The sequence below is a fragment of the Zingiber officinale genome, chromosome 6B (assembly GCF_018446385.1).
Source record: "Zingiber officinale cultivar Zhangliang chromosome 6B, Zo_v1.1, whole genome shotgun sequence".
Classification (NCBI taxonomy): domain Eukaryota; kingdom Viridiplantae; phylum Streptophyta; class Magnoliopsida; order Zingiberales; family Zingiberaceae; genus Zingiber; species Zingiber officinale.
The window spans coordinates 50,413,805-50,423,996 of NC_055996.1; positions in this window are offsets into that span (position 1 = coordinate 50,413,805).

Genomic DNA, 10,192 nt, shown 5'->3' on the forward strand with positions numbered 1-10,192 from the left:
TGATTCCAAATTTAACTTATCTGTTCTTAATGGTTTAGATTTGAATCGCAAGCGGAACTTAACACTATTGATTCAAATCCACCTATGTTATAAATTCCATTAAATATTAATTTCCAAAATTGGCTTCCAAGACTGCATGGCAAGGCACATGGCCTTCTTGGATATGGGAGCAACCACCACCGCCTAGACAAAGCCTTTTAAGGAAAGTTAATATTTAATTTCCTTAAATAACTCTAGGTTAACCAAAAAGAACATTCGAAAAACAAAGAAAACATAAACTTGAAAAATAAGTTCAAAAAACTAGATCTAATGCCACTTGTGTTTGGAATTCTTACAAAAAGAAATAACTAGCATGATGCGGAAAACAATTGCTAATTATACCTTCTCTTTGTATGCTAATGACCTCGAGATCTTTTGCCGTATTCCTCGCCTCGCCTTGGACATCGTGTGGGCGACGATCTTCCAAGATGAACACCACCCAAAAGCTTTCCTCCTCTTCCTCTAAAATCCGGCCACCACCACCACCAAGGAGAAGAGAGCAAAACGGAAAAGAAGAGGGAAGAGGGAGGTTGGCCACACCAAAATCTCCAAGCAAGAGAATAAGAATTGTGTCTCATGAGGCCTCCTCACCCCTTCTTTTATATTACTTGCCCAATGCAAATAAGAGAAGAATTTTTACAAAAATTAAAATCTTCCTCTTGTTTTTCCTTTTCCCTTTTTATTTTCCTTTTCTTTCCTCTTGATTGAATCAATCACCAAATCATTGGATAATGATTTTAATTTTATTCTAATTTGGCCGGCCACCTTGCTTGGGAACCAAGCAAGGGTGGCCGACCCCCTTAAAGAGGAAGAAAATATTTTTTTATAAAATTTTATAATCCCTTATAAAATTTTACAAGCTCTCTTCTAATTTCCTAAAGTAGGAGTTAAAAAAGGAAAGTTTTAAAAATTAAAACCATGTTTTAAAATTTAAAACTTCTCTTATAAAATTTCCTTTTTAAACATGGTGATAGAAAATTTAATTTTTAAAACTTCTCTTCCTTTTTTTTCTAAACCATGAGGATGGTTAAAAAAGGAAAGTTTTAAAACTTTTAAACTTTCTTTTAAAACATGTGGCCTAATTCAAATAAGGAAAGTTTTTAAATTTAAAATCTCTCTTTTAAAATTTGTAGTTGTCTACAAAGAGAAGATTTTAAAAAATCAAAACACCCCTCCTTGTTTGAATTATTGTGGCCGGCCTCTACATGCTTGGGCACCAAGCATAGGCCCAAGCATAGGGCCAACCCTTTAAGAGGAGATGTGGCTGGCCATTGCTTGGTCACCAAGCAATGGACTGACCATCTTCTTGAATACCAAGATGGGTCTTTCTTTGGATGGACTTGAGGCTTTAATGAGGCTATGACAGGGACCTAGAGGAGAAATTAGTTTTGGCCTTCCGATGAGCTTGAGTATCCCGTGTTCGCCCCGAACACACAACTCAAGTTCATCGATAATAACTCATTCCACTAGAGAGTTATTATCGCACTACCGCATCAATCCCAAATTACATTCTGGGCTCCTTCTTATCATGAGTGTGTTAGTCTCCCTGTGTTTAAGATAACGAATGTCCACTAATTAAGTAAGTTACTGACAACTCACTTAATTAATATCTAGCTCCAAGAGTAGTACCACTCAACTTCATTGTCATGTCGGACTAAGTCCACCTGCAGGGTTTAACATGACAATCCTTATGAGCTCCTCTTGGGGACATTCTCAACCTAGATAACTAGGACACAGATTCCTTCTATAATCAACAACACACATTATAAGTAATATCATTTTCTAACTTATCGGGCATATTGATTTATCGAGCTAAACCTCATCCTTTGATAAGTCAAAGAAATAAATATTAAATATATGTGCTTGTTATTATATTAGGATTAAGAGCACACACTTCCATAATAACTAAGGTCTAGTTCTTTTATTAAGTCAGTACAAAAAGAACTTACCTAAAATGGTCCTACTCAATACACTTAGAGTGTACCATTATAATTTATTAATCAAGATAAACTAATACTTAATTACACTACGACTATTCAGATGATTTGTTCCTTTCCATCTTAGTCGTGAGCAACTGTTTATAATTTATAAAGAACCGACAACATGATCTTCTGTGTGTGACACCACACACCATGTTGTCTACTATATAAATTAATTGAACAATTACATTTAACAAATAAATGTAGATATTGACCAATGTAATTCTTTTATTTCAAAAATAAATGTTTACAAAAGCTAGGCTTTTAGTATACACTCTAACAAATTCTACCAAGATTCAAGTTTAACAGTTATGCTTTCATATGTCTCATTTAACAAAATAATATCATATGCAAATAACATACACCACACTACTATGTCTTAGATGTGTTTAGTGATTTCATCCATGATTAGTATAAAAAGATAATGACTTATAGCTGATCTTTATGTAATCCTATCTTTATGGAAAATTCTATGGTTAATCCACCTAAAGTCTTCACTTTTATCGTTAAATATCTTTAATTAATTTAATATATACTACGCTAATATCTCTCTTTTCTAGAATTCTCTATATTTTATGGCCTATGCAAGCTAGGGGGTGAATTGCTTCGATCACTTCTCGTCATTGTCTTCATTTGAATGTGTAGCAGAAACCTTGATTTTGTTGGTTTCTACCCGGAATATCGTACTAGTTCCCTTGTATAAAAATTTTGTACAAGTCCTGGACCTTTCCTAACAACCTATTATATTTTTTAGAAGTTAAATTTGGAATCGCAAACAGAACTTAACATTATTGATTCCAAATTCAACTATCGATTCTTAGAGGTTTAGACTTGGATCGCAAACAATACTTAACATTATTAATCCAAATTCACCTATATTACAAATTTGATTAAATATTTATTTCAGATATCAGCTTCTAGGTTAAACATGGTGAGATACTAGGCCTTCTTGGGTATGGGATCATCCACCACTTCCTAGACAAAGCCTTTCAACGAAATTCAATATTTAATCTCCTTATAGTAACCCTAGGTTTAACCATTAAGAACAATCAAATCACAAGATCGAAAAACAAAAGAAACACAAAATTGAAACATAAATTCAATAGTCTAGAATCTTAGCCTCTTGTGTTTAGTATTTCAAGATCTAAACAAAAGAATAAACTAGTTATGATGCGGAAACTAATAACTAGTTATACCTTTTGTAGCTTATAGACCTCACGATCTTCTATCGTATTCCTCTTCTTATCTTGAACGTCGTGTGGGTGACGATCTACCGAGATGAGAATCCACCCAAGCCTCCTTCTTCTCCTTGTAAGTTTTGGCCACCAACAATCTCCTTGAGATGAAGAACTTTGGCCACCAACCAAGCTCCAAGGGATACTAAGAAACAAAGCCTCCTTTCTCTATTTCTTCTCCAAGCTAAATCCGGCCACCAACCAAGCTCCAAGGGATTAATGTCGTCGGCCACCAAAGAAGAAGAAAAGGAGGAGAGGAAGAATGAGGGTCTGCCACCACCAAGGAAGAGAGGAGAGGAATAATAAATGTGTTGTTGGGTGAGGCACCTCTACCCTCTCTTTTATATTCCTTGATCTTGGCAAATAAGGAAATTTTTAAACATAATTAAAACTTCCTTATTTTCCTTGCCTATGGCTAATAAGGAAAATTTAATTAAAATTTCCTCTTTATCCATCTTGTGGTCGGCCCCTACAAATCCTCCAAATAAGGAAAGTTTTAAACACAAAATTAAAACTTCCTAATTTGTTTCCGGAAATTTTTTAAAATAAAAAATTCCCTTCATGGTTGGTTATTAAAGGAAACTTTTATAAATTAAAATCTCTCTATTAAAACATGTGGATGATTTCAAAAAGGAAAGTTTTCTCCAAAATTAAAATTCTCCTTTTAACTACAAATAAGGAAAAATATCAATCCTTTCTCTTAATCATTTGTAGAAACTATAAAAGGAAAAAAATTTAATTTTAAAACTCTCTTTTAAATCATGGCTGTTACATAAGGAAAGATTTTAAAAAATTAAAATCCCTTTTACTTTAATTGTGGCCGGCCACCTTAGCTTGGGTTCTAAGCTAGGGTCTGTTAGTTAGAGCCCAAGAGTCAATCATTTGATGATTGTATTATGGACTTATTATATCATATTCTTATATAAATAAAGGCATTTGTTTTGGTTATTATACTTACTTGTATTTGTGCCAAATAAACTAAGTATAATAGCGTCCTTGAGTAGAAGGTTCTTACCTATATCAATCGATTGGTTGAATCGATAGTGAGATGATATAGGGAACACTACTCTTAATCATTCCTAGTCGAGTATTAATATTCAGGGACAATGTTAATGTGACGAGACTAGCATGTAGGTCAACTCGATGACTTGATCTCACAAGTCATGGATATAGAGATATCAAGTTGACACATGGGTATGCATTGGAGAATGTATACTGAATGACCAGCCATGAGAAAATATCATGGATCGTTATATGTGTGTCATATACTTTCTCATGTGGCTATTAGTATGACTACTAGTCCTTAGATCTGAAGTCACCATAGTTCCCTACATAAGGAGTTATGTACTTTGGTTTCATCAAACGTCACCCGTAATTGGGTGGACTATAAAGGCGATTACTAGGTATGTAACAAATTATGCGAAAGGATGTGAGTGATGTAGATGGGATCTATCCCTCCTATATGACGGGAGTGACATTGATATTCTTGATAGAGTGAGACCACGAAGTGCATGGCCATGCCCAAATGAGTCAATATGAGATATTGAGCTCATTTGATTTAGTGAGTCTACTTGGAGTTCAAGATTTAGATTGGTCAGAGGATGACACGATCTATGCCTCACATTGATCAATCTAGATGTCTAGGATAGAAGGACACTTGTCATATTTTGTGAGGAGTCACAATTAGTAGTCACAAGGTGATGTTGTATCTCAACATTCTTGTAACTTGGGTAGTAATGATGTGTTGCAAGATACCGCTCATTACTTATGCTCCTAAATGGGTTTAGGGGCATTGCCAACGTTACAAGAACCTATAGGGTCACACACTAAGGACAATTAGATGGAGATTAGGTTCATATGATGAACCAAGAGGATTAGATTCATGTGATGAATCAAATTGGATTAAGAGTAATCCTAATTGGGCTAATTGAGTTGGACTCAAGTTGATTCATGTGTTCAATGAGTCTAATTTAGATTATTACTCATTGAATCAATTTAATTAAATGAATTAGATTCATTATATTAAATTAGCTTGAATTAATTGGTTGGATTAGATCAACCATGAGAGAGATTAAGTCAAGTTTGACTTGACTTGAGAGGAAGAGGAAAAGTCAAGTTTGACTTGACTTTATGCCACATCATTTGTGAGTTGGCATTAAGTGGCCAATAATGGTGTTACACATTATCATGTTTAGAACATGTGTGTGCCACCTCATGGAGGTTACAAATCTCTTTAATGACCACATTAAATGGGAATGGAGGTTACAATTCCCATGGGTGGCCGACCACTTATTGTTTTTGAATTAAATTGATTTTTTCATTCAAAGCCAATTCAACTCTCATCTTCTTCCTTGCTCCAATTCTTCTCTCCCTCTCCTCTCCATTGCCGAGACCTTCTTGGAGTGCTAGCACACTCTAAGGTTCTCCCTCCATCGATTTGTTCGTGTGGATACTTCTAGAGGGTTGTCTACTTTGACAATCTTGAGATCCGGCAACTTGGATGAGCGGGATTTGCGAAAGGTGTGCATCAAGGGTAAAACTCGTACTCTAATGTAGATCTAGAGTTTGTAAACTCGTACTCGTAGGTTTTTCAAAATTTTATTCTTCGCACCACGTGCGAAGCGAGTACGAATTTAATTTGATTTTTTATGAAAAATATAGGTTCTGTAACTTTCTATAATTTTATGGTTTTTATGATTTTTATGGGTATTTTTCTCGTAGAAGCGAAGCACAAGTGTTTCTACACTTGTAGGCTTCGACTACCGAGAAGATTTTTCCAAAACGGCAAGGTTTCACCCCAAAACTTTTTGGGACAGCGGGCTAAGGTGCTGTAGGATCGCTTAGGGACATTCGCGATGGTTAGATCGTGGGTAGGGGCGCTGCCCCTGGCTCCGCAAGGGGATTCGTTCCGCGATTGCGTCCTAAAACAGCTAAACGTGACCGCCGGGAATTTTTACTCGTAAAAAATTGTAAAAATTGTAGAAAAAATTACAGAAAATTAAAGAAAATATATAATTTAGAATTATGTATTATTTGTATTATTTTGTGATAATCATGGCCCAAAAAGACCCAATCTGATTGGAAATGTGTTGTAATTCATATTACGGCCTGTGCGCCGTCATTTGTGTTGTGTGTGCTGTATACTTGGTACGCGACCTGCGCGTCGTGCCTTTCTCCATTTATTCTTGTTGTAAATTAGTTTAGACTCGAATGTAACTCGAGTTTCAAAATTGTAATGTACAAAATTGGAGCGGTGGAAGGTCCACTCGAGACGGAGTTACGAGGAGGGCGCAAGCAACACAAGGTGGTCAAAGGGAGGAGCTTGAGAAGCTGTTGACCTTAGGTTGACCATCCGATCTTCTCATTGGCTTGAGAAGATCGTAGTAGGGTCATGACTAATCACAAATAGTATAATTAATTGCTTGTGTGTGTGTATTTGATGCATGCTAGTAAAGTAGTTAATTAGCGCCTTAACGATTCGATTCGATCAATCGCGTATATGATACATCTCGACGATTAGATTAGATCTAAGTCGCGCACATGATGCACCTCCTCTACGATTAGATTAGATCTAAATCGAGTATATGATACACATCGTCGATTAGATTAGATCTAAATCGCGTCAACTCTAAAATGCCTACCATGTCGTGATACCTATCACTACCTCGATCACATGTGTTGTTGAATCTGCCAAAGCATAGCAACACATATTATCTTGGTAGGGTACGGAGGGACAATCTTGGTCCCGCCTATCAACGCATGGGTGAGTACAACTCAATTAGATTGAGTAACTAGTTAACTCGGTTGGATCAAGTAAAACTATAGGCATATTTCCAACGGTTGGAATATAGGACATAATCACATTTATATTAATTCTTGGGCGTATTAGCCAAAGCTAACTCAAGTTTTAATATAACTATGGATAATGATCCTATAAACAAGAGTTGCATAGAGATGTAATTGGTAAATTGTTACCTACCGATCATACTAAATCTTGGGTGTATTAGCCAAAGCTAACTCAAGGGTTAGTATGATGTGGATCTTGTTCTACTTGAATTGTAGAATTCAGTGGGAGCATCATTTAGTTAAAGGCCTAATTAAATGATAAAAGGAATATGATATTTACTTTCTGCTTTAATTTCTGTTGTAGATTACCATGACGTCGAATACGAACTCTTTCTCCCTGCGTTCTGTCCTTGAGAAAGATAAGCTCAACGGAGCAAATTTCCTGGACTAGTACAGGAACCTGAGAATAGTTCTCACCCAAGAACGTAAACTGTACGTTCTGGAGCAGCCCATTCCGGAGGCTCCTCCTACCACTGCCACGCGAGCTGACCGAGATGCTTACAAGAAGCATCAAGATGATGCATTAGATGTGTCATGTCTTATGGTCGCGACCATGAACTCTGAGCTTCAGAAGCAACACGAGTTAATGGGCGCTTGTGATATGGTTGAACATCTTCGTCAACTGTATCAAGGACAAGCACGACATTGGAAGAGGAACTGCATAGGATACCTGGAAGATCTTAAGAAGAAGAGAAATAAGATTTCTACTTCAGGTATAAATGTTATAGAAGTCAACCTCTCTATTTCTTCATCGTGGGTATTAGATATCAGATGTGCTTCTCACATTTGTACTAATGTACAAGCGCTAAGAAATAGCAGAGCATTGACGAAGGGCGAGATAGACCTACGAGTAGGCAATGGAGCACGGGTTGCTGCTGTTGCTGTAGGAACTTACTATCTATCTCTGCCCTCTAGGCTTGTATTAGAATTAGATGAATGTTGTTTTGTGCCTGATAATTAGTATTTTTATGCATTGTTTTGGCTCTTATACTTAGCATTTTTACCCTCTCGTATGTTTAATTCCGCATTTATATCATGTTTTACGAGTTGAGATTTATTTGGAGCGTTGATCTAATTTTTCCTATATTTTTTGGTATTTTATCTAAATGGTGCATCTTATTTTGCAGGAGAGTAATTTGGACCATTGATAGAGATCAAGGCGCCCAAGGGTTCATCTAAGAAGTGGAGCTCCAATTCAAATTTGATCCAAAAGCCTACTTTTCAAACCCAATCCTCAAGCCCACTCTTCAAGCCCAATTTCAAAAACCCAATTTTCCTTCTCTTAATGGATCCGGATCCCATTAACCCAAAACCTCAACTTCTCAACCCAATATCCAAAATCCAAAAGCCCAATTTAATCCTATTGGTTATTGGATCCAGATCTAAGCCTTAATGGATCCAAACCTGAACCCATTAAGAAAACCCACCTCCTCTTTTCTCCGGCCGGCGGCTTCTCCTCTTCTCTTCACTGCCGCCGGCCGGTCCTCCACATCCTTCTTCTTCCTTCTCTCCGATCTGTCCCAAGCGGCGACGGCAGCAAGCTCCGGCGGTTTCTTTGAGCGGACAGCAGCTTGGGTCTAGGGGTTTTATTGTCGGCGAGGCGTTCTTCTCTGACAAGCATCTTCTTCATCCCTACCTCAGCAGGCATCTCCTGTGGACGGTGTTCCGAAAGCAGAGGATTCCGGCAGAGGAAGTCGGCTGCCCTTTTCTTCTTCTCCGGCGTGTACTCTTCTTCTCATGTCATTGAGCAGTGCTGTGAACTTCCCGCGGACGGCGTTCCGAAGGTGGGCAGAACTCTAGCATCTCAGTGTGTCCAATTCCGGCAGAAGCTTTCCAATTCCGGCATCACTTAAGCAAGTTGTTCCGCAAGCAGTAGGCATTCGTTGGGTTTGTTGTTCACCAGTGATGGTGTTCCAGATCTGGGCTCTTTGTGTGACAACAAAGGGTAGTCGATTGGTAGTTAGATTGGTAGTTGGATTGGTGGATGAGTGGATGTGGTTAATTAAGTTAGTTTATTTTCATGTTTGATTTGTTTAATCTTGTTCTTATGCATTTTGGATATTTTAGTTATATTCATGTAGTTTACTTTCTTGCTTAATTAAGTTGTTATGTTTGTTATTGTTTCTTAGATTGATAGATTGCACTTTGTTTAGTTTCACTATGCATGATTGTTGATTTTGTATCATAGTGTGACAATGTGATGCAGGTTATCAATTATGTATAGTTAGATTTCGTTTAATTGCTGTTAAGTTCATTTAATTTACTTGCACTTGTTTTTGTTTAATTGTTGCTTTCTTTATGCATGTTTGAGTTCTTTGTTATGTTTCATGTTATTCCCATTGATGGATATTCTTGTATCGTAGCGTGACAATGCGATGTAGGAAAATCTTCAATGGTTAGTTAGAGTAGACATAGCTTTATTACTTGCATTGTCTTTCATTATTTAGGTTAGATTTTATTTGATGCTTCGCTATTTCATTCCCTAGATTAATCGTGTTGATAATTAACCCATAGCGTAGAGTGACAATGCGTTTGGATTAATTATTTGCACCTAGTTAGATTTCGTTCCGCATTAGAATAATTTCTTACTTGTCTTGCTTTTAATTTGTTAAATTTAAAATTAAAATCCAAAACCCCAATTCTATATTGAAAACCCCAAAAAAGAGAAATAACATACGATCCTAAGTTTACCATCCTATCGTTACTTTCGTCGGCGGACGACCCGAGTCATTCCTATGCTACATTAGTGTAGGAGGGGTTTGGTATACATCATTTGATGCCCAATTCGCGACAAAATTGGGCCAAAATCAAATTGGCGCCGTTGCCGGGGACAAGTAGCGGTATTTGGTAATCTTAGGATTGTTTCTCTATTTTCTCTCCTTTCTTGTTTCTATTTTTTGTGTTTGCAAAAATTCAAAAAACATTGTTAGGGGCTTAATTATTTCATCTCTTGTATGCATGTTTGTTATCTTATATATTTTCCTGTATCTTTTGATGGTATTTGCATGAGTGTTTCAGGAAAGACCAGGAGATCTGTGTGTTATCAGCAGCTTTAGAGATTCAGTGTGATCAAACCTTCAGACTTGATGAGCA